The sequence below is a fragment of the Microcaecilia unicolor genome, chromosome 1, assembly GCF_901765095.1.
Source record: "Microcaecilia unicolor chromosome 1, aMicUni1.1, whole genome shotgun sequence".
Classification (NCBI taxonomy): Eukaryota; Metazoa; Chordata; class Amphibia; order Gymnophiona; family Siphonopidae; genus Microcaecilia; species Microcaecilia unicolor.
The window spans coordinates 498328934-498354392 of record NC_044031.1 but is presented as its reverse complement, the minus strand read 5'-3'; the positions used below and the strand labels follow the sequence as shown (position 1 = coordinate 498354392).

Here is a 25459-nt window from a genome sequence, read left to right as displayed (position 1 = left end):
AGCTACCAATGAAGGGGGAGGAGTACTCCTTCCCTGCCTAGGAATCGCTGGAGATGGCTGACAACTAACGAAACAAACGCACACCGACGCACCACCTCCATTCATTCGAAAGGCATCCACTCTTTCTTCATCAGAAAGGCAAATAATAATACAAAAAAAACAAAGAATACATGGTTTCTCAGGCGGCTGCAGATGTAACTCCCCACCCCCTTCCTCTTCCCCTTTTGCCAAAGCGGCCAAGGACGTGCCCAACCATCCCCAGCCTCAGGCAAGCTGTCTCCCACCTCGGGGATTCCCAGAGCACCCGGAAAAAGACGGCGCTGATTCCTGCAGCGCATAAATGTTCCAGCATTCCCCTGCAGCTGGCCTGAAATGGACCAAACATACCGGATCACCCCCCCCCCGACGGCCCGAGACCGTGCTCTTCTCCCTTCCGCCAACTTAAAACAACCATCCCCGTCCTCAGGCAAGCCGTCACCCACCTCCAGGATGCCCAGAACCCCAGCCCAATGGAAAACGATGGCGCTGCTTCCAACAGCACATTTCTCTTCCAGCATTCCCCTACAGCAGCCCTGAAACGGCCAAAAAATACCGACAAAGAACGTGCTACTCTACCTTCCGCCCATCTAAAACAACACTGCTGCCTCAGCACAACACAAAAAAAAAAACCTGGGGGAAAAAAAAAAAAAAAAAAAAAAAAACTCAAAGGCTGACCCCCCTACAACCACATTTACATTTCACCAACAGAAAGACCCCCCTCCACAAACCTCCTTGACAGACAAAACCACACACAATACAACAGAAACACACCCTCAAAGCCACCACCCAAATCCAACCCACTTTGCCAGCACAGCACATCACCCAACCAAAAACAAAACAAAAAAAAAAAAAAAGACACACATCAACAACCTGTACACACACCGCACCCTCACACACCACAAATAACTCTGTGACACATACACACACACCACACACACACCAAAAAAGCCACATGCGAGCGCCCGTTTCATTGGTTTCGGAAACGGCCCTTTTTTAACTAGTACTGTACATATGTTTATCAGTTAACTGACATTAGGCTTACTTGAAGTATCAGTCTATTCCTCTGTACACTCTTGGGTCTGAGTTCCACAGACTATGTCTGCCAGATGGTAAAAACTGTCATAGCACTGACATCCAGTAGCCTCCAGGTAGGCCCGCACGGTGTTGAGATCTCCAGCGCTCTTGCAAAAGTGACAGGAGGTGTTGATTTCTCAGCAATGTACCTCGCTGCTCATTTCTTCATCTGTTCAATTAGTCAGCTGTTGTTGCCTGTATGTAGGCGCATATCTCGACATCAGTGCTGTCATCAGCTGTTTGTAGATCGTAATCAACAGCTACATAGCGATGGAACTGCTCTTCAGTAACGCCGCTGGGATGTCAATAACCTCTTCATACTGACGCATTTGCAAACAGCTGCATCTGTTTCATCCCTCTCCACACTCTTAACAAAGCTTGCCCGCTTGTAGCAGTGCACAATGGTTGCCTGTGTAACATGATTCCAGGCTTCTTTCTGCATATGTAGGGAATCCAACAGTGATAGAGTACGAGCCAGGTCAACAGCACGTTTATCCTTGGCAGTCTGGTCTTCCATAACGCTCATCAGATGACGTAGCACAAGAACCCGATAATGTTGTTGAAATTGGCTATTATGTCCTGATCCATAGATTAGATCAGAGAGGTATGTTTGGTGGCAGGAAGACCACCTTGACATCGTCACTGTGTGCAGCACAATTATCACAAAGCAGCAAAACCTGACGCTTTGGTGCCCGCATTCTAGTGTCTAACTTCTTTAGCCACTGCCTTCCAAATTCCCCAGTTATCCATGAATTTGCGTTAGCCTCGTATGACACAGGAAGTCGCTTAACTTTCTTGAAGCAACGGGGCTGTTGCTCTTTCCAATGACGAGTGGTTCCAACTTCTCACTCCCATTCATATTGCAGCAAAGGAGGATCGTCAGTCCTTCGACGTTTTACCTCCAGTAGTTTCGGCATGTTTGAATGCAAGTGTTCCATCAGGAATCGCTCGCCAGTAGAGACCGTTTTCATCAGCATTGAAAACGTCACGAGGTGCAAACTCGCTCAAGATGGTAGGAAGAACTGAAAAAAAACCAATGTTTAAGCACCAAAGTCATCAGCGTCTTGTTTCTCACCATGATGTTTCTTGAATTTTATGCTGTCCTCTCCTTCCATCTTTCCAACCATCCAACAGTGGCTTTGAATTCAGTCTAAGACTTTTCAGCTAGCTGGTTAGCTTTCTCTATAAGCAGTGGACCACTACAGGAAACTGTCTGCTCCTGACTCAAGAAAACCACCGAAGAAGAGCATTTTCTACCTCCTCAGCTTTTCCCGCCCGTTTTTGTTGTGGATTTGTATTGTTTTGCCAGTCTTCCAGAAGCTGGTCTTTTCTGCTTCAAGACATGTGAAATTTGACTGGGATTGACACCAAATTCTTTAGCAATAGATGCTTGACTGTTTGTTCTCTAATTGTTTAAGAACTTCTATTCATTCAGCCAGTGTCTTACAGTTCCACTGCGACGACGACCCCGGTGTACGCTCTAACAACATTCTTTGGCTTATTTCTGCCTGTGGCAGTAAATTTGAAATCTCGTTGGTTGTCAACGCGCCAATCGGCTTCATATTCCATGCGGGCGCTTATGCTGAGTCATTCCTGCAGAGGAGCGGTCTTACGAATAAGCGAATCTTGCACTTATCAGTGGTGCGCTAACCGAACTTTGTCCCCATAGAAATTGATAGTGCCAAAAACGGGACCGAAAGTACGGCATGCAGTTAAACAGAGCATGCGCTTATCCGACGTGCAATAAATATATATATATATATATAGATAGATAGATGTCAAACTGTGCACACATGAAAAACATATTTCGGAAAGAAAAAGAGATATAAGAGATACCATATATTCTACTACACTGAATTACTACACTGAATTTAACTAATGTGAACAATATAAACAATTGAAAAATATATAAACATACTTAGGTTCACAAAGATATTGTGCGTATGTGTATATGGAATAAAAAATGTATGCCAAATCACACATTTGTTAAAAAAATACATGTCAAATCGTACACCTTAAAGAAGGGGGACATAAAATTTAAACTATGCTCTGTATAATTTTATGATATGTATGATTTGACATGTATTTTTTTTTAATGTGTGACTTGACTTATTCTATATACATATACGCACAATATCTTTGTGAACCTAAGTATGTTTATATATTTTTCAATTGTTTATATTGTTCACATTAGTTAAATTCAGCGTAGTAGAATATATGGGTATCTCTTTTAGGTTTTTTTGTATATCTATATCTTTTTCTTTCCAAAATATATTTTCATGTGTGCAGTTTGACATATATATATATATATATATATATATATATACATATATATACATACTAGTAAAAAAGGCCGTTTCCAAAACAAATGAAACGGGCGCTAGCATGTGGTTTTTTTTTTCTGTTTGATATTAAGGGATATATTTTTTTTAAAAAGGAAAAGAGTTTTTTTTTTTTAAGTTGTAAAGTCTGTATGAGTGTTTGTGGTTTTGAGGGGGGGAGGGTGTTTGTGGGGTAGGGTAGCATTGTTCTGTATGAGTGTTTGTGGTTTTGAGGGGGGTGTGGGTGTCTGTGGGTGTATGTGTTGCCATTTTGTGGGGGGGTGTTTGTGGGGTATGGTGTTTTCTGTATGAGTGTTGTGTTTTTTTTGGGGGGGGGGGATTATGGGAGTCTGTGGGTGTTTGTAAGAGAGAGATGTAGGTTTTTACTGTTTCAGTTTTTGTATTAAGGGGGTTGGGGGAGGGAGTGTGTATTATGAAGTGTGAAAAGCAAGATGTTGTCTGTCCATGGCAGTGTGTGGCTTTTTGGGGTGGTGGCAGTTTGGTTGTATGTATTGTGTGTGTTAGTGAGTGATGCTGATTGTCCCATATTAGATGTGGGGTTTTTTGTGGCTGGTAGGGGGTGATTCTCTGCGTGTGAGTGTGATACAGTATCTTAATTCAGCAGGGCACTCTGATGTGGTATTTGTAGGCACTTGTATTTTGTTGGAAACCAGAGGGATCCGTTGCAGGCAAGCAGTAGGAGTAGATATGGGTTTTTTTTCGAGTGTGGGAATGTGGGTGGTGTTCTGTAGGGGGGGACGGGGCTGAGGGCGCATGTGTCTGGAGGTCTCCTTGTAGGCACTGATTTCAGCTGGGCTGTGATCCGTTTTTTTTAGGGGGGGGGGGGTTGGGCACCGGAGGTTTCCGTTTGGGTGGTTTTTTTTTTGGGAGGGGGGTTGGTTTGGTTTTAGTGTGGAATGTGGGTGGCGTTCTGTAGGGGGGGGCGGGGCTGAGGGCGCATGTGTTTGGAAGTCTCTATTGTAGGCACTGAACGCCGGCTTGGAGACTCACCGCATGAACAGCTTGCAGAGTAAGGTCCGCGATGTAGTGGTTGTTTAGTGGCGTTCTTCGTCCGCGCTTTCCTCGCGGTTGGTCCCCGTGCTGGTAGCTACCCCCTCCTCAGGAAGGGGCGGGACTCGTGTGTGGTTTTTTTTTTTTCCTGAATGCCGCTGCATTTTCTTCGCTGTCCCACTCCTGCTCCTCTGCAGCACCGGTCCCATTCAAAGGCTTGGTGGTTTCTAAGTCCATGTGAGTGTTTGGGAGGTGGAACCGTACTTTGTGTGCATCACCTGAGGCACAGCCAATCAGCAGCGCGTGGGCGGGGCAAACACTGATGTTCAAAAAGTGGTCTCTGCCGCCTCACTTTAGAACATTGGGAAAGTGAGGCTTCATTAGAATGTTGGAGGTGCGTTTTATAAAGAGAGATATATAAATTTGCTCTTTACTTTTATTTATATTTATCTTTGATTTCATAGACTCCTGAAGAAGGCGCCTCGGCGCCGAAACACAGCTGTGTAGAGTCGTCGTTTGATGTTACCAATAAACTTGTTTTTATTATATACGTCTCTCTCACTGATTGGAAAGAGCCTATCTTCCCCACTTCCTCGTTTTTACATAGGACTTTTTCTCCATGGGGATTAAGTGCACCTCCACCCTTGTGTGGTCTCCCTTCAGTATCGAAAAGGAAAGGGGACCATACTTAAAATGAAATTTAGTTTAGGAGCGAGAGCCATTTTATCGCTTCTGCTCTGCCCCACCAGGATAAAGTGGTGACCATTTATCTACCATGGAAGTGGTTATAGAGAGAAGGGAATTGAAGTTGAGTTGTAGAGAGCTATCTACATCTTTTCCATATCAGGTGCCTAACTACTCAATGCTTTTAGTTTCGCATTTAAAGGGACAGGAGGATATATGATGTTTCTGAACCAAAGGAGAAATGAGTAACATAGCTGACTTATTCCAGTTTATTTTATATCCTGATAGTAAGGAGAAAGAGACTATGGGTTGGAGTACATCTGCAGTGGTGTAAAGGACAATATTGTCAGCATACACGGAGTGTTTAAATTCTTCAAGACCTATATGTGCACCAATTATATAGGGTTATATCTAATAGCCATAACCAGAGGTTCTAAAGCCAGATTAAAAAGGTTTTGATTAGTATCATTATAGAGTAACCTCTTACTAAATACCCACTGATATTTCCAGTGTTCAATTTTTGCCTTTGGTAACATTTTGACACTGTATCCTGTTTCTCAAACATTGTTAGCCTTGTTTGATAATATAATACTTGTCTTACCCGAGATTATCTTTATAAATTAGCTTATCACACAGCCGCTTTTTTCCCTCATCCTCCATTACCCTTGCTCTGTTTTACAGTTGTTTTATCTGTGTTCCACTCTAGGTAAACCTATGTCATCACAAGTTTTACAAATGTATTGCTATTCAGTTTTACTAAAGAAAATGCATACTTCTTGATGTATATAATCCATATTTACCACATCATGTACTACTCTTACAATTTTGCTACTGTGAATGAATGCTCATTCCTAAAACAACGTTTTTTCCCCTTCTCGTATATGCATATTGTCTCATTAAATGTAAATGTGTTAAATAACCAATGAAAAAGGAAAAAAAATTATATATCTAAATTCTATTGATCCAGATATTTCTCTAGCTTTCTGATGAAATGCAGGTAATGGCCACCGCATTTGCAGAGTATTTGTTGTCCAGCATGTCCACGTGGTTGACAGTTTCTGCTATGCTCACTAATTTCTGTGATCTCCTCTCTCAATTCACTAAGTGAATTAAAGTTTTCCTGCAAGACCCCCTTTACTGTGAGTATTTCAACCCATAGATTGTAGAGTGATATTGGTCTCCTCTGGTGTTATGGATTTGAGTGGAGGTGGCAGAGCATGTTTTTGCCTTTTAGAGGCTGGGGAGAGGCTGTGAATTCGCTTCAGATTGGTATTCTTTGAAGCCATTTCTTGAGGGTAAGGTTAGTTGAACAGAATTAGGTTTGGCGTTCTGGTCCTGGGGAACTGAGTTCGATTCCCACTTCAGGCACGGGCAGCTCCTTGTGACTCTGGGCAAGTCACTTAACCCTCCCTTGCCCCAAGTACAAATAAGTACCAGAGGGAGTGGAAAACATGAAAAAGGATCTGAAGAAGCGAAGAAATGCAAAGTGATGCACTTAGGGAATAGAAATCCACGGGAGACGTATGTGTTAGGCGGTGAGAGTCTGATAGGTACGGACGGGGAGAGGGATCTTGGGGTGATAGTATCTGAGGATTTGAAGGCGACAAAACAGTGTGACAAGGCGGTGGCTGTAGCGAGAAGGTTGTTGGGCTGTATAGAGAGAGGTGTGACCAGCAGAAGAAAGGGAGTGTTGATGCCCCTGTATAAGTCGTTGGTGAGGCCCCATCTGGAGTATTGTGTTCAGTTTTGGAGGCCGTATCTTGCTAAGGATGTAAAAAGAATTGAAGCGGTGCAAAGAAAAGCTACGAGAATGGTATGGGATTTGCGTTACAAGACGTATGGGGAGAGACTTGCTAACCTGAACATGTATACCCTGGAAGAAAGGAGAAACAGGGGTGATATGATACAGACGTTCAAATATTTGAAAGGTATTAAACCCGCAAAACGAACCTTTCCGGAGATACGAAGGCAGTAGAATGAGAGGACATGAAATGAGATTGAAGGGGGGCAGACTCAAGAAAAATGTCAGGAAGTATTTTTTCACGGAGAGAGTGGTGGATGCTTGGAATGCCCTCCCGCGGGAGGTGGTGGAGATGAAAATGGTAACAGAATTCAAACATGCGTGGGATAAACATAAAGAAATCCTGTTCAGAAGAAATGGATCCTCAGGAGCTTAGCCGAGATTGGATCAACAGAGCCGGTAGTGGTAGGCGGGGATAGTGCTGGGCAGACTATACGGTCTGTGCCAGAGCTGATGGTGGGAGGCGGGGATAGTGCTGGGCAGACTTGTACGGTCTGTGCCCTGAAAAAGACAGGTACAAATCAAAGTAAAGTATACACAAAAAAGTGGCACATTTCTTGGGCAGACTGGATGGACCGCCGTGCAGGTCTTTTTTCTGCCGTCATCTACTATGTTACCTGTATATGTAAAGCCGCATGAGCCTGCCATGAGTGGGAAAGCGCGGGATACAAATGTAACAATAAATAAATAATAATCACCTGAAACTTAGATCAGATAGGCGGGAGTAGTCGGTTCAGGTGTCCATTTCCTCTCGGGCTCACAGCACCCCCCCCCCCCCCCCCCCCCCCCCCCCCCCCCCACACACACAACAAACAAAGTGAGATTTTAATGAATTCTGATAGAACAATTTGTATACAACAGTTCAAACACCATCCTTTTTTATGAAAAATAAAGTTACATTCAGTTCAATATATAACTTTCTCAGACTGCTTATAGACCCACACAACTGAAAACAACAAAAAAAAGCCACTCTCAACTCCGGCGCTGTACAAAACAATGCCAGAAAATATCACCATTATAACACCGAAAAGAACTTCCCAATTGTCAGCAACTAATGGTATGCAAATTTTATGCTCAGTTAACATCGAGCATTGGGAAGTAAGGGGGGGGCGTGCCCGGCACATGCGCACAAGACCTGAACAAAAGGCACCTGCATTTCTCCACTGGTCTTCCCAAATAGCAAGACTTGCCAAATCTTTAACTCCTTTTACCATGTTTGCCTTAAGCAAGGTTTGAACAGATTTTGAAATGAAGCCTGGCAGTGGAAGGATCCAATCCCTCCTCTTCTTCGTTTAGGGCAAGGCTCATGTTGCAGAAGACCCTCCTTGTCTGGGTAGTGAGGGGAGTCTGGACTCCGGCGGCAAGCAATCTCTGAATCGGAAACGTGCTCTGAGGGTAGGGCATGCGAGATAAAGCAGTGGGAGGAAGAACCCAGCTGTGAGAAAGAGGGAGGGGCTGTGCTGCGCAGATGAGCAGCTGCCGCTGAAGGTCCGGGGCCGCAAAGTTGCCTTTTTCCAGCCTGTCTGGACAACCCTAACACCAACTCAGAGCTGGTGTACTTTCCAGCAGTAAAGGCACCCTTGTTTGCTGAGCATCGAGAGGAAATAGGAAATTCTCCTTATTTGCATCCTTTTGACTACATTAGCATCCTATTTGCACTGTTTCTTTACAAGCTCCTTCTTTCCCATGGTAAAGGCCTCTGTGCATTGTGCGCCGGTAAACACAGGCGCCAGTCCAGCACTAATGGCCTCTAGTACCCCGCATTTACTTCTGAGCATCAGGCTCTCAACATCGGGATCTATTTTAGTCACTGCCCCCCCCCCCCCCCCCCCCCCAGAGATGGTCACATGTCTAAATCCATCAACAATTATGCAACCCTTACAAATTTTTTGATTGTGCTATCTTGGATGTCCATGAATATAGTACATTGGTCACACTGGTCAGTTATAAAGATGATGTGTCATTGAAGTTAATGCCAGAAATGAAGATATGATGAAGTTTCATAAAAACACAAAGATGTAAAAATAGAAAATAAAAAATTTAAATAAAGGGTGATTTAATAGGTTTTTTTTGGATAAAATGATTGTTATTGGGCTCATGATACAAAAAGCCATACATATGATGTGGCAATATCATCATACAGCATTTTCTGAGGTCCTTTTTTTACCTATAGTAAAACATTTGGGGGTGGTATTGGAAGAGTTAGTAAATTGGAAGTTCTTACATTATTACAGTTATACAAATCAAGATTAACAATTACTTATGACCAAAGCTAAGAACAATTATATATATGGGGTAACCTACTTTTCTTTATAGAATATTAGCATACCAGTCATTATATACAACATATAAAAATAGGCACAAACATTTATACCAGCCATAAAGGTGATGTAAGTGCAGGTGCCAAAGTGCTAGAAACACAGAAACTTATAACATTATATAAATTACAGGCTTAACACCCATCTTACAAACTACACACTATCAGAAATAGATGCATAGTTACAGAACACAAATGGAATTTTGATACTTATGTGCATTTGCAATCAAATATTTACTATGTAATCAGAATACTAAATGCATATGTGATGCCTAACTTTGGATACCTATTTTACAGAATTACCCACCAAATATAATGTTCTGTATTTGTACCAGATTTCACACATAGTCAGAAAGTAGTGACACCTGGGTGCCCAAATCAGTACCAAAGGGGCACACCAAAATCTTTATCTTTTTAACCAGACTTTTAAATTTATCTTTATTCTTATTCCTGAGTTCAAACAGCTTAAAACTAAAAACAAATAAATACATACATAGCAATAATATACTGTTAAACCAAATATTTAGTTCAACTTGTAGGGCGAAGGCCTACTTGATCCATTAAAAAAACAAACAACAAAACCTCACATACACCACCACAACATGTACATAATCTAACTCTCTAATGCCAAAGAACCACTACAACTATTATGCAGTAATTTAGCTAAGCACAAGCTTAGCACATGTAGTTGTTAGCGGTTAGGATCTATTATATAGCACATTTCTTTACTTTGTTTCTCAAGTGAAAAAAGTTTGTTTTACGGAGTTTTTTTTTCACATTTGTCTAAATATGTTTTTAAGTGCCTCTTTTCCCCTTGGCATACCTACTTGACAATGGCACACAACCTAGCAGAAACAAGGAAAAACAAAAAGGCAATACTTCAGAACGCACGTAACACCGAGTCCACACCTGACCTCTGCGTCAAGCCATACCGATTACCGGTCAGTGAGGGGCGGGCACCACCACCCACTTACCCGTTAGGTGCCCCGAAACTGCAGCGGGCCTGCCTCTGTAAGCCGCTCTTCTGTCTTGGCTACTACGCTTACATGACATCATTTCAACATTGACTGGTAGCATCGCCAGAGAGACCCCCCTCCCAATAAGGCAGCTCCCAACTGAGGGGGTGGGGAGGAGAGACAAAGAAACCGTAGGAGCAGGTACCGTGTACCAAAAGCGAAGGACCTTCTAGGCCGCTTCCTCACAAAGTACGACACACGGACCGAGGCTGGGAAAGGTGTCCTGTCCCAGAACGGCGGCTGCTCCTTCCCGTTTCATCTCTTCGAGTTACCCAGACGTTAGGCTCTGTCAGTCCCGACCCCCCCCCCCCCCCCAAATATTAAAGAGCAAGAGAGTAGGCATCCCTTTCCCCGCACTGCGAGGGTGGGGGGCTTCGTCTCGTAGTGGGACCGGACACTTACCGATGGAATGCGAGATACAAAACTTCCCCTGCTGCGATGGACGTTGATGACGCTGCTGTTCTACTTGTGTTGCCTCACTCACACAATCATGAAACTCTTTTTTCTCACTCTCTCGCTCTGTCTCCGCCTTCTTTTCGGCCGTCACGTGAGACAAAGCCGATGCGTCACAAAGCCCAACCCAACCGCCACCGCCTTTGCACTGCTAGCTAATGCTTTGGTTTTCCCTGTATGGGGAAAGCGGGCACCCGCCAAAGTTCCAGTAACCAAGGAGGAAACAGTGACGTTCTGAAACAAAGTATAAGCATGCAAGAGCCAGTTATGCGTACGCCGACTGGTATCCCCATTCCCCAATACTGAGCAGCTCCTAAGTTTGTGTATTTGACATTCACACAGTAATTTTGAAATGTTGACGCCTATAAGTAAGAGGGAGACAAACTATTTAAATATGTGTTTAGTTTAATAATGTAAAAAAAAAATTCTTACAGGAAGCTATTATAGGTTCGAGGAGCGCTGTACAATTTCCGTTGTTTATATGTGGAAATAGAGCTATGACTTGCTAGCCTTGTCATTGTCAGCTGACTTCCTTGTGGTTACTGGCATAACATAGGTCACCAAACAAGACTTGGTTTGACAGGTTTTTTTAAATTACATACTTACGTAAATAGGAAATACATGTGTTTTCCTTGTTAACCCACTGACTATTAGTCTGGGCAGGTTAGGATTGGAAATAACTGAAGATTTTGCTACTTATTAGTAAGAGATTTGCTTTACGACATTTTTACTGTTACTCAATATAGGATGTTAGGAGGCACGGGGTGTTAGCCTGAGCGCTCACAACAAGCTGTCTAACATGGTATGAGGCTCCTGGCCACAAATCTCTCAAATTGCTCATTTCTACAATGGAAACAATTTGACTAGTCCGTGTTTTGAACTTACATCCCAAAAGCTATGTGATATTTGTAGTCCATGATATCACAGATTGCAATCAGCTGCGTGGCCCATAAAAAACATCAGGACAGGTTTGCCTGAAATCCAAGACCAAATTCCCTTGAAATGTATAACTTGGCACCTATGTGAACCTAGGAAGCCACCCCCTGTGCCTTTCTTTTTTTTCCTCTTCCAGGCATTCTTTGGGTTTTCAAAGTGCCTGCCAAAAGTTCACATGGGAAAGGGGATTTTAGGCTGTCATAACATTGTGAAGGAGAAAGGGACTGGGAGGGAAGCCAATCCTTTTAAATCCAAAGCTATCAGTTCTGGTTATGCTTTATCTGACCGCACTCCATCTGCATTCTCCAGGCTCCTACCCTGATTCCAACAACCTTGCTCTGAACTTCTGCTGCATTTACTGTGTTCCCCTCAAAAGCTTTAGCTGGGGTTTTTTTTTTCTGCAGTCCCCTACCACATTACTATTTTGATTCTTGAGACCTGCTGAAAATCTCATCAGGCCACAAGACAAAACAAGACACCAAGGGCACCTGATACAATCCCATCATCCAACAGCCAGTCCAATTGGGACCAGAGTAGCACTGGATGTGTGCTTTGATTAGATGTCTCATCCTGTTTAATCAGGAAGTACATTGCCCTGCAGGAAAGATAGCATGGCAGTAGATGATATCACATCCTCGGTCTATTTGCGATAATATTGGAGGGAAGCTAGCACAGCACCACACCCAACAGGTGACCTCTCTCCCATTATATCGGTTCTCCCACCCTCTGTATAGCACAGGTCATTATGATATACCACATGAGAAAAAAACAATGAACAGGTAAAGCCTGTAATATACTCATAAGGAAGTATTGAAGGAGCAAGGTAGGTGGAAGCCTGTGTGAGGGAAAAAAAGTGGAGAAATATCTGTTGCTCAAGCGTTACCTCCAAAAGGTGTTCAGGTAATTAAAATTCAATGCGAAGAAATGCAAAGTGATGCACTTAGGGAGTAGAAATCCATGAGAGATGTATGTGTTAGGCAGTGAGAGTCTGATATGTATGGACGGGGAGAGGGATCTTGGGGTGATAGTATCTGACGATCTGAAGGTGACGAAACAGTGTGACAAGGCGGTGGCCATAGCTAGAAGGTTGCTAGGCTGTATAGAGAGAGGTGTGACCAGCAGAAGAAAGGAGGTGTTGATGCCCTGTACAAGTCGTTGGTGAGACCCCATCTGGAGTATTGTGTTCAGTTTTGGAGGCCGTATCTTGCTAAGGATGTAAAAAGAATTGAAGCGGTACAAAGAAAAGTTACGAGAATGGTATGGGATTTGCATTACAAGACGTATGAGGAGAGACTTGCTGACCTGAACATGTATACCCTGGAGGAAAGGAGAAACAGGGGGTGATATGATACAGACGTTCAAATATTTGAAAGGTATTTGCAAACGAACCTTTCTGGAGATGGGAAGGTGGTAGAACTAGAGGACATGAAATGAGATTGAAGGGGGGCAGACTCATGAAAAATGTCAGGAAGTATTTTTTCACGGAAAGAGTGGTGGATGCTTGGAATGCCCTCCCACAGGAGGTGGTGGAGATGAAAATGGTAACTGAATTCAAACATGCGTGGGATAAACATAAAGGAATTCTGTTCAGAAGGAATGGATCCTCAGAAGCTTAGCCGAGATTGGGTGGTGTAGCCGGTGGTGGGAGGCGGGCTGGTGGTTGGGAGGCGGGGCTAGTGCTGGGCAGACTTCTACAGTCTGTGCCCTGAAAATGGCAGATACAAATCAAGGTAAGGTATACACAAAAAGTCGCACATATGAGTTTATCTTGTTGGGCAGACTGGATAGACCGTGCAGGTCTTTTTCTGCCGTCATCTACTATGTTACTATTGTGCTCATTTTCAAAACACTTAGCCTTCTAAAGTTCCATAGGTTTCTATGGAACTTTGGAAGGCTAAGTGCTTTGAAAATATGCCTGTATGTTACTATGTTAGGTAGTTAATAATTACATACAAGGCAGCACTGGACAATGGTGAACAGCAGTGGGGGAAAACTTTGGAGGAGTTCATAGTAGTCATAGCCAGCAGAGTACCCCTTCATTGAGAGTATGCACACGATGTAGTGAATATGAGCTAGATTTCTACAGGAGATGTCACTACAGTCATCACAGCTATACTCATTTTACACCTTACAGCAGCCATTGCCATGAAAATCAATGGCACTGTCATCTGAGAGGGTTCTACCCTTGACTTATGAGAGCTCCTCACTGAGATCGATAAGGGTCACATCAACACAGGCCTGAGAAGAGGAAGCATGCACTATTCCAAAGAATGTTGAGAGAGACACAACAGGCCTGAAAGGTCATTGTCGACTCCTTCCAAAGAACTTGAAAAATGAAAGCATATCAGCATTGAAACTGCTCAGCGGGTTTCTTCTGCACAAATTGCTTCAAGTTCCAATGCCTAGATTCTAGTTTTGCGCCACCTTTTCTTACACTCTCCACTGGCACATCTCCCACGAAGGGGCGGGGAAACCTGTATTATCGAAACAAGATGGGCGTCCATCTTTCGTTTCAATACTACGGTCGGGGATGCCTAAATCTCAACATTTAGGTCGATCTTAGAGATGGTCATCCCCGATTTTCGGCGATAATGGAAACCGAGGACGCCCATCTCAGAAACGACCAAATCCAAGCCATTTGGTTGTGGGAGAAGCCAGCATTCATAGTGCACTGGTCGCCCTGACGTGCCAGGACACCAACCGGGCACCCTTGGGGGGGCACTGCAGTGGACTTCAGAAAAAGCTCCCAGGTGCATAGCTCCCTTACCTTGTGTGCTGAGCCCCACAAAACCCACTCCCCACAACTGTACACCACTACCATAGCCCTTAGGGATTAAGGGGGGCACCTACATGTGGGTACAGTGGGTTTCTGGTGGGTTTTGGAGGGCTCACATTTACCACCACCAGTATAACAGGTAGGGGGGGATGGGCCTGGGGCCGCCTGCCTGAAGTGCACTGCAGTACCCACTAAAACTGTTCCAGGAACCTGCATACTGCTGTCATGGAGCTGGGTATGATATTTGAGGCTGGCATAGAGGCTGGAAAAATATTTTAAAAAAAAATTTTTGAGGGTGGGAGGAGGTTAGTGACCACTGGGGGAGTAAGGGGAGGTCATCCCCGATTCACTCTGGTGGTCACCTGGTCATTTAGGGCACCTTTTTGTGGCTTGGTCGTAAAAAAATAAGGACCAAGTAAAGTCGGCCAAGTGTTCGTCAGGGACGCCCTTCTTTTTTCCATTATCTGTCGAGGACGCCCATGTGTTAAGCACGCCCCAATCCCGCCTTCGCTATGTTTCCGATATGCCCCCATGAACTTTGGTCGTCCCCGCGATGGAAAGCAGTTGAGGATGTCCAAAATCAGCTTTCGATTATACTGATTTGGGCGACCCTGGGAGAAGGACGCCCATCTTGCAATTTGTGTCGAAAGATGGCCGCCCTTCTCTTATGAAAATAAGCCTGAAAGTGGACTTACGTTGGTCTTTCCTGCATGCTAAGGCCACTTTTTGCTGCAGCTGGAAAACGGCCAATTTTCTATTTTCAGCATGCGCAAATGTTGCTGTTAGCACATGGGCCCTTAAAGGCTCACACGCTAATCAGTGTGTGGCAATGTGGCTGCCATAACTGATTAGTGCAGACATGCCCAATCTCCACTCCCCCAGACAGGCCCCCTTGGCCAAAAAATAAAATTTATTTTTTAGCACATAGGTAGTGTGTGCACATGGGATTTTACTGTGGGACGCCTCAGCGCAGCCCCGCAGTATGCCCTTTTAAGTTGCGGTAAGCACACATTAGTGCTTACCGCAGCTTGGTAAAAGGACCCCTTGGTTTCTTGGATCCATTTCTCAGCACTGTTTGGTTTAGTTTTATTCAACTTTCTATTTCATTTCTTATTCCCAATGTAACGCCTGTGGAAATTATATATAAAATATAATTAATAGAAATAAAACAAAATAAAACATGGAAAATAAAATAAAATGATACCTTTTTTATTGGGCATAACTATACATTTCTTGATTAGCTTTCGAAGGTTGCCCTTCTTCGTTAGATCAGAAATAAGCAAATGTTGGTAGATGACAGTATATATAAGTGAAAATTATAACAAAAAATGATAAGGGGATCTATAATGAAAAGCATGAAAATGTCTCAATTATAGAGAGGAAAAGGCCTCGGAAGCCCCCAGCAAAAACATTGCTGTTAGGGACTGGACTTCTTCATCATCGGCCCAAAACCTCTCCTTCTATTTTAAATATTGTTCTTTCTTCTTTATTTTTAATTTCACTCAAAATGTAAAGATTTGACAAAAACCGGATTGCACTTTGTCCAGTATCGTATCGTGTGGATCCTTCTAACACATCGATGTGTTAGAAGGATCCACACGATACGATACCGGACAAAGTTAAGTGCAATCCGGTTTTTGTCAAATCTTTACATTTTGAGTGAGATAAAATAAAAAATTAAAAAGAAAGAAGAAAGAACAACATTTAAAATAGAAGGAGAGGTTTTGGGGCCGATGAAGAAGAAGTCCAGCCCCTAACAGCAGTGTTTTTGCTGGGGGCTTCTCGAGGCCTTTTCCTCTCTATAATTGAGACATTTTCATGCTTTTCATTATAGATCCCCTTATCATTTGTTATAATTTTTACATATGAGTAAGAGGGTGATCGCCTCCTGATGAGATCTGTAGTTTAATACCTAGTATATATGTGAAACATCAAAGCATTTCACTGGCAGTCTAACAGGATGGGGGTGGATAGGTGAGAGACAGGGAGATATGCATGGAGACAGGAGGGTGACAAACAAAGCAGTACATTTCTATGGTTTTGTTTAAACTAGTTTTTGATAAACTTTACCTTCTATGTTTGTGGAATGCCGAAGAGAAAGGGGAAATCGAGGGGACCTCTTCCTCCCAAGGTGGAAACCCCTTCTCTTCGCCAAACATCGATCTCGGCATTCCTGGCTTCTACTCCGACGGGTGTTTCCGCTGCCGGTGCTGGGGAGAGCACCGGTTTGGAGAGTGAGTTTTCACTCAGCCCAGCTGGCCCTTTGACTCCTCCATTCCCGCAGCCGACCGGAGTATTAGTGCCGGAGAAAGTGGATCCTAAGTCTCCGAAGGAGAGGCAGACACCAGAGAAGTCCAAAGAGGCGCGGGAGAAAATGGAGGAAGCCCAGCGTTCTCAGGCAGCAGAGGCGATCCCGATGCAAGATCTTACCGCGTTACAAGCTGAAACAACTTTATTGTTGGTGGGGATACAGCCTCTGATAAGACCGACCGAGATTTCGCTGGAGACTATTTGGACTGCGCTGGAAAGCCTCCACAAGGTCTGTTTATCTTTTATTTCTGTGTCCCTGAATAATGCAACATAAATAAAAACTATGAAAACTGAACTAGAGACTATTTCTGCTAAACAATTGAAAATGGATGGAGAGTTGAGAAAGTTAAGTGAAGTCCAAACCCAAATAGTTGGAGAGAAATTGATGACCATGAGAAAAAACGAAAATTTAGAAAATTCTTTGCGAACTCAAAATTTAAGAATTCTGAACTTCCCCATGAATGACTTAATATCACCGAAAGAGATGTTCCTTAAATTTTTGAGAGAAGAGTTTAAGTAATCTGAACAAATGTATCCTCCTGTTCATAAAATATACTATTTGCCAGTTAAACAGGAATTGTTACAAGAACATGAACAAGGAATTCAAGATCAATCAAAAGACCAAGTAGAGGGCTTGGATTTAACTACTTTTCTAGAACAATCCACTGAAGAGGAAAAAAAGAGATCCACATTAATTGTGAAGTTTGCCTTCCTCCAAAATAAGGAAGCTTTATTGAAACTTTATTTTCAGAGAACTAAAATAGATTTCTTAGGAGGGAGAATTCTTATCTTTCCTGATGTATCCAAGTGGACACAAATGCGTAGAAAGAAGTTTCTGGAATTAAGACAAGATGTGACTTTACTGCAAGCCAGATTTCAAATGCATTTTCCATGCAAATGTTTGGTATTATACAAGGACAAGAAATATATTTTCTATGAAGTTGATCAACTTTCTGATTTTATAAAGGCCAGGAGGCAATCTGGACAATCCTCATAGTTATGGGTCCAAGTAATAAGTGAAGCCTAAATTTTTGTTTTACTATTTTTTTTATTTATACCAACTCCTCTTGGTTAATACTTAGGACACCTTGGATCTCAATGTGTGGACTAATTAGAGCTATGAGTTAACTGAATTATATGTTTAAAATATTACCTATTGAATCAAAGTGTACCATATGCTCTGTAATATTTCCTCAAAGATATTTATCTTTGTAAATCAATGTTTAAAATGAATAAATAAATAAAAAACAAAATTATAGAGCACATCCAAGGACATGGATTACTGAGACCGAGTCAGCACGGCTTTTGTGTGGGGAAATCTTGCCTGACCAATTTACTTCAATTCTTTGAAGGAGTAAACAAACATGTGGACAAAGGGGAGCCGGTTGATATTATGTATCTGGATTTTCAAAAGGCGTTTGACAAGGTACCTCATGAAAGGCTACAGAGGAAATTGGAGGGTCTTGGGATAGGAGGAAAAGTCCTATTGTGGATTAAAAATTGGTTGAAGGATAGGAAACAGAGAGAGTGGGGTTAAATGGGCAGTATTCACAATGGAGAAGGGTAGTTAGTGGGGTTCCTCAGGGGTCTGTGCTAGGACCGCTGCTTTTAATATATTTATAAATGATTTAGAGATGGGAGTAACTAGCGAGGTAATTAAATTTGCTGATGACACAAAGTTATTCAAAGTCGTTAACTCGCAACAGGATTGTGAAAAATTACAGAAGGACCTTACGAGACTGGGAGACTGGGCGGCTAAATGGCAGATGACATTTAATGTGAGCAAGTGCAAGGTGATGCATGTGGGAAAAAAGGAACCCGAATTATAGCTACGTCATGCAAGGTTCCAAGTTAGGAGTTACGGACCAAGAAAGGGATCTGGGTGTCGTCGTCGATAATACGCTGAAACCTTCTGCTCAGTGTGCTGCTGCGGCTCGGAAAGCGAATAGAATGTTGGGCATTATTAGGAAAGGTATGGAAAACAGGTGTGAGGATGTTATAATGCCGTTATATCGCTCCATGGTGCGACCGCACCTTGAGTATTGTGTTCAATTCTGGTCGCCGCATCTCAAGAAAGATATAGTGGAATTGGAAAAGGTGTAGCGAAGGGCGACTAAAATGATAGCTGGGATGGGACGACTTCCCTATGAAGAAAGACTAAGGAGGCTAGGGCTTTTCAGCTTGGAGAAGAGACGGCTGAGGGGAGACATGATAGAGGTATATAAAATAATGAGTGGAGTGGAACAGGTGGATGTGAAGCGTCTGTTCACGCTTTCCAAAAATACTAGGACTAGGGGGCATGCGATGAAACTACAGTGTAGTAAATTTAAAACAAATCAGAGGAAATTTTTCTTCACCCAACGCGTAATTAAACTCTGGAATTCGTTGCCGGAGAACGTGGTGAAGGCGGTTAGCTTGGCAGAGTTTAAAAAGGGGTTAGACGCTTTCCTTAAGGACAAGTCCATAAACCACTACTAAATGGACTGGGGATAAATCCACAATTCCAGGAATAACATGTATAGAATGTTTGTACATTTGGGAAGCTTGCCAGGTGCCCTTGGCCTGGATTGGCTGCTGTCGTGGACAGGATGCTGGGCTCGATGGACCCTTGGTCTTTTCTCAGTGTGGCATTACTTATGTACTTATGTACTTGCATACCTTGTAAATAGCAGATTTTTGCCTGCAACAAGCAGAGACTGATACATACTGCTCGCACTGGCCCCACAGCCTTCCCTCTGACGTATTCCTGCCTATGCGGAAACAGGAAGTTGCATCAGTGGGAAGACTGTGGGGCCAACATGAGCAGTGTGTATTAGTTGCTGCTCGCTGCTGGTGAAAATCTGCTATTTAAATGGTATGCGGGGGAGGGGGAATGCTTGAGTGACCCTATGGCATGCAGGCGAGAGAGAAAGAGACCAAATCACTTGTTGGACAGGAAGGTTCTTCTGCCCACCCATCTTGGGTCCAGGCCCACCCAAAATTGGGTGTCTGGCTACGCCCCTGCTGGGAACCAAGAGACCCAGGTTCAAATCCCACTTTACATCTGGGCATTTTACTGTGTGAGATCTCCTGAGCTGAATAAATATTTTGTAACTTCTTTACATTTGACCTGCTCCTTGTGACCCCTTGTATGTTGTCTGCAGACCGTACCTCTGCTGTGTTCAGCCCTAGTGGGTTGGGCAGATATGACACAATCAATTTATACAGAAATCAGAGTCCATCAACATATTCTTTACTTTCAGACCTTCTCATCTCTCTTCACTTTACTGTCCTGGGGCCCACGTCCCTTTTATGAATATATATATGCAAGTGTTGCAATAAATATAGTCTATTTACACATACCATGACCTGTTCAACCTTTTTTTCATAATGTCTGGTAGAATTTGCTAGGGTTGCATTTGTTAGTAACTCATATAAGACATTTTTCTTTACAAAAAGTCTTAACTCTTCCTTCTGTTCCACAAAAGTGAGAGGAGCACTAGGTGAAGGATGATGGAACATCTAGAACAATTAGAGAAGGTAGTGGGTGAAACACTAGTGAATGGTAAGTGTGCAACAGGAAGACAAGAATAGCCTATGAAAGATGAATAAATAAGAAGAAAAGCAAACAAGACTGGAGATGGAGCAATTAAATCTGCATATATTCAGCTTTCTGGATAGCACAATATTATGCTCACTGTAGAAGCCATGCACTCAGACATCTACGCCCAGCTCCACCACGAGCCTTTCTGCATTGCCTCTGGGATATTGGAAGTTGGAGGAAGACAAGAAAGAAAGAGAGAGAGAGAGAGAGAGAGAGAGAAAGACATAAATATGTTGCAGGGGCGTATCTGGACTCTGGCGGTAGGGGGGGCCAGAGCCAGAGGGAGGGGGCACATTTTAGCCCCCCCCCGGCGCCACCGATCCCCCCCCGCCATTTCCGGACCCCTCCCCCGCCACCAATGACACTCCACCCCCTCCCGCCGCCGCCAACCCTCCCCCGCTGCTGTCACTTACCTTTGCTGGCGGGGGACCCCAACCCCCCGCCAGCCGAGGTCCTCTCTTCTATGCAGGCTGCAAGTTGCAATGCTTCCTGTTCTTCTGAGTCTGACGTCCTGCACGTACAACACGCAGGACATCAGACTGAGTTCCAAATTCTGAGTCTGACGTCCTGCATGTTGTACGTGCAGGACGTCAGACTCAGAAGAACAGGAAGCGTTGCAACTTGCATCCTGCACGGAAGAGAGGACTTCGGCTGGCGGGGGCTTGGGATCCCCCGCCAGCAAAGATCGGTGACGGGTTGGTGGCGGGTGTGCGGGAGGGAGGGGGAGGTGGAGAGGGTCAATGGTAGGGGGGTCCAGGGCGATATCTGCGGGGGCCCAGGCCCCTGTGGCCCCATGCAGATACGCCCCTGTGTTGAACATATATGTGTGTGGGAATCAGCCTGTAAGTTTGGGACTATGGGCATGTAAGAAGGAAACTGTGTGCTTGGGGGTAGGTGGATATTTATTAGAGAGATAGAGATATGATAGAAAGCAAAACTATGTGAGTAGAACCAGGGTTGATGTGTAAGTGTGAGGATGGTTGGAATAATATCTTTTTCTAAAATAAAGTGCATGGGGGGAGGGGGGACATACTTGGAACCAAAAGTGATGAGAGAACTGTGGGCTGATAACTGACATCAGCCTTCCCCTGGTTCTCAGACAGACTCCAAAGATAATACCCCTCACTGCCTCCCCCCTCCACATGTCCTCGGGCTTGGGGAGTGTGCAATTATAGTCCATGGAAAAGTTGTCAGCCTTTACCATGCTCCTGCCCAAGCTGGCCACTTGTACCGCCAATCTGGCAGGAGCAGCAGCACCTTCCAGCAGGAAAATTCAGCACATACTCTGTTTCATACTCTGACAAGTTTTGTGACAACCCTGCCCTGTGCATGGGTTTCCATGGTAGCAGGAAATCTGTGTGGGAGGAGGAGGAGGAGGAGGCAGGGACAAAACATCAGGCTGAAGTATGCTGCAGTTAACAGAGAAAGATCTTAAATCCATATTCTCTCTCACGGAACAAATTGAGGGGTCTTTTACTAAAGATTAGCTTGAGTTATCTGCAGCAGGGCCCATTTTATTCCTATGAGCTCTGCTGCAGATAACTCAAGCTAATCTTTAGTAAAAGACCCCCCCTGAAATAAGAAAAGCTGCAGCAATACGAAGAAAACAGAAATGAGAAACATCAAAATAAAATACATTTAGAGATAAACTGAAACAATTCAAAGTGAGGAAGAACATTTTAGCTGATAAAACACCATCAATTAAAGCTAAAACAGAAAAGCTCTCGTAAAATTTATATGACGATACCATAGGACTCAACAGAGAACAGAATGGCCGCCTGGCATGCAAGAACATGCAAAAGGAAAACATCAAAATCATATAATGGCAGGAAATTACAAAAAAGCTGGAAACTAGATGAAGAAGAGCCCTGGCCTTGACCAAGAGCTAACTTTTGGCTAAAGCAGCTAATATTCCTCCTCGAAGTCTGGGCAATTTGTTGACACAAAAGCCACAACTAACACCACATCTAAATGGAGATCCAAGAGACATCCACAAAAACAGAATACATGTAGGTGCAGCTAGAATATACAATTGCATAGACCCCCCCCCCCCCCCCCCCCCCCACCCAACCAGCAGCACTTTCTAATAAGGAAACACAAGTCAGATATGTAAGTCCCTTGTTGAAGGAACTTCACCAGCTTCCTGCTGGAGTTAGAGTTAGGTTCAAAATTGCATGCCTAGTGCAGAAATGTTATTACCGAGGTATACCACAATAGCTGGTCAAACTTCTGGTTCCTTATTAAACAACACAAATACTGTGTTTGATTTTAAGCTCTTTTGAGCAGGGACTGTCTTTCTTCTTGTTAAATTGTAAAGCACTGCGTACGACTGGTAGCGCTATAGAAATGATTTATAGTAGTAGTGTTTGGCCCAGATGTGATTGTTACTATTATCCCCTCTTATCAGAGATTACTTTAACAACAACTAGACAGGAAGCGTTCTGATAAGTAGTCCTTCATTCAAGGAGCTCTGTTCCATTGGAAACTAGGGAAGAATCAAATACTTTGTTTTGAAAGAAATTGGAGAACTTCAGGCACAGGCAGCTCCTTGTGACTCTGGGCAAGTCACTTAACCCTCCATTGCCCCATGTAAGCCGCATTGAGCCTGCCATGAGTGGGAAAGCGCGGGGTACAAATGTAACAAAAAAAAAAAAAATTGTTGGTTATTTGCATAAAACTTATGAGTGTAAGGAAAAATTAGGATACAACCAGGTTAGGACTAGGACAGATGAAATAGACAGACTGCGAAATTTCAGGTGCTTTGCACTTGCTGGTAACTTATATGCATAAGTTAGGCCAGCAAAATATCAGGCATAGCTTATGTATATGAACCATGATGCAGTTACCACTTTTACATTGTAAGGGTCCAAGGTTCATCTCCCCAGCAGACACTCTAGCACAGCTCCAAGTGTACAGTCCTTCAAGGTGTTCCCAGGTTCAGTCCAAGTCTCTAACTTTGGCCAGGCCAGGCCAGGCCAGGTTTTCTCCATTTATTTTTACCAAAGCAAATAAATAACTCCAACAAACAGAAATTTGTAATTCTTGGTCCATATACCTTGTCCAGCCTACAAGGATGGTAAAGCTTAGGCCTCCAGTCTTAAAGAGTTCTACTGCTACAGTTCCCACTCTTGTGGGGCCAGCAGCCCACCTCCCATTCCATAGTTCCTTTGATACTGTGGCTTCCCACCAGGCAGCAACCAACACTGTTTTATGTTGTATATTTACAGGTTTCCTATTCCATCTCCATTCCTGCTTCTGGACTTTTTATTCCTTCCTCCAAATACTCCATGGCTTCTGGTACTTTCAGGAGCTCATTACCCTGTTTCTGCTGCTCTCCCTCCAACGGCTCAGCTGTGTCTGTTTGAAGCTGCCCCAGGGATGGCTCTTCCCCCCAACTTCCCCATGAAGGCATGCATACAGTCTTTTTTTTTTAAGACAGGGATATTGGGTTTCCCTCTCTGCCAAATGGGGTAAATCAGTAGTTAACAAAGTGGTATGAGCCCTGAGCCTCCCTTCCAAGAGTACGCACTAGCTTTTCCTTTTCTTCAATCGCTTTAAAGATGTTAGTCTTACAGACCTGTCAAGTCTTCTGCTTTCACAGGTCATCTCCTGCACTCCCGCTAGGGAACCGGGGTCTCCCGCTGAACAGTCTCTGTTTCCAGTGACAGCAAGAAATGCCTTCATTAAACATCATCTCCTTCTTGTGGCAACAGGAGATGATATTTTACAAAGGCATCTCCTGCTGTCACTGGAAAGGGAGGCTACTTCTGGTGCTCCAGGCTGCAAATCGCAGTGTAAAGGAGCAGAGCTGTGGGTAGTTTTGGGTGGGTTTATGGGCGGAGCAGTGGGCAGTTCTGGGCGGAGTTATGAGCAGGCTGGGCAGAGGCGGAGCTATAAGCACACTGGGTAGAGTTATGGGTGGGCTGAGTGGAGGTATGGGCAGAGTGGGGCAGAACTATGGGTAGGGCCTAAATCTCCTGCTCAGAAGGCTGACCCCCATGTCAGCTCTGGTCTTAGAGCTAGGGTTTGTTTTACTAAAAACCTACTCTCTAAAGGAAGCCTGTGGGACTGTCTCATTACAACATGTATTCAGCAGTGCCATTTAAATGTCTGGTACCACTAAGTATAATATGCATAAGCTTAAGCACTGGTACATAACTTTGGACAACTCACAGGCCAATAATGAGTTGCCAAAAGGTGAAAGGGGATTTGGATTAGCTCATACCTTTTCAATTATAGTTCAAGACATGTTACATTCAAGCACAGTAAACATTTCTCTCTTACCTGCTAGTGTAAAGATAGATAGATAGATAGATAGATAGATAGATAGATAGATAGATAGATAGATAGATAGATAGATAGATAGATAGATAGATAGATAGATAGATAGATATCAAACAAGAGTTTACCTTGTGCCCTCTCTGGCAGGAGGAGGAGGTGGTTTCCAGCAAGGAGGTTTAATGACATGAGATGGCATGAGCCTATCTGGCCCATTACCTGGGCTGAAGCCAGTGGGCGGAATTTGCTGCCAAATTGGTTTGTCCAAAACAATAGCCAACACTATTGAAAACAATAGCAAACTTGTGAGGTTTATATAGTTTTACTAAGCTTTCTAGGTTTTCCATTCTCTCTGTTAGGAGGGGATCGGGGGGGGGGGGGTGGAATGTAAGAGGGGTTGGGGGTGATTTGGGGCGTTTTTGAGAAGGGGGGGGGATTATATTCAAAATATTGCTGTCAGTGCTCCAGAGCTTGCTTTGTTAACAGCAGTAATAAACTCTACATTTACACTAAATTACAGTTTAAGAAAGATCTTAAAACATGGTTATTCCAAGAGGCCTATGAGACTCATTAATTGCTGTATTTTCTTAGACCAGCATGTTTTTTTAGATTTTAGTTTAATTTTAAGGTTTTTTTATTGTATTTGAATTGTTTGTTAATAATTATTATGTATGTTTTTAGTAAACTGCCCAGGATGGAGTGGGATATAATCTTTAGATTGTGAGCCCTCAAGGGACAGAGAAAGTACCTGCATATAATGTGTACAGCGCTGCGTACATCTAGTAGCGCTATAGAAATGATTAGTAGTAGTAGTAGTAGTGTAAAGTAAGTAAATAAGTGTTCTTATTGACCGCAACAAC

At 43.5% G+C, this 25459-nt stretch overlaps 1 protein-coding gene across 3 annotated transcripts in view; it reads right to left on the bottom strand.

Annotated features, from left to right (window-relative positions):
* SDCBP (syndecan binding protein) overlaps window positions 1-10812 on the bottom strand; it is a 129069-nt gene extending 118257 nt beyond the window's left edge. For 2 of the 3 annotated variants that reach the window (XM_030214767.1, XM_030214760.1), the window contains exon 1: window positions 10666-10812. The gene's annotated coding sequence lies outside the window, so the exon portion shown is untranslated. The remainder of the gene's footprint in view (window positions 1-10665) is intronic. The other variant, XM_030214752.1, reaches the window with a different exon arrangement.
* Window positions 10813-25459: the final 14647 nt, after the last annotated feature.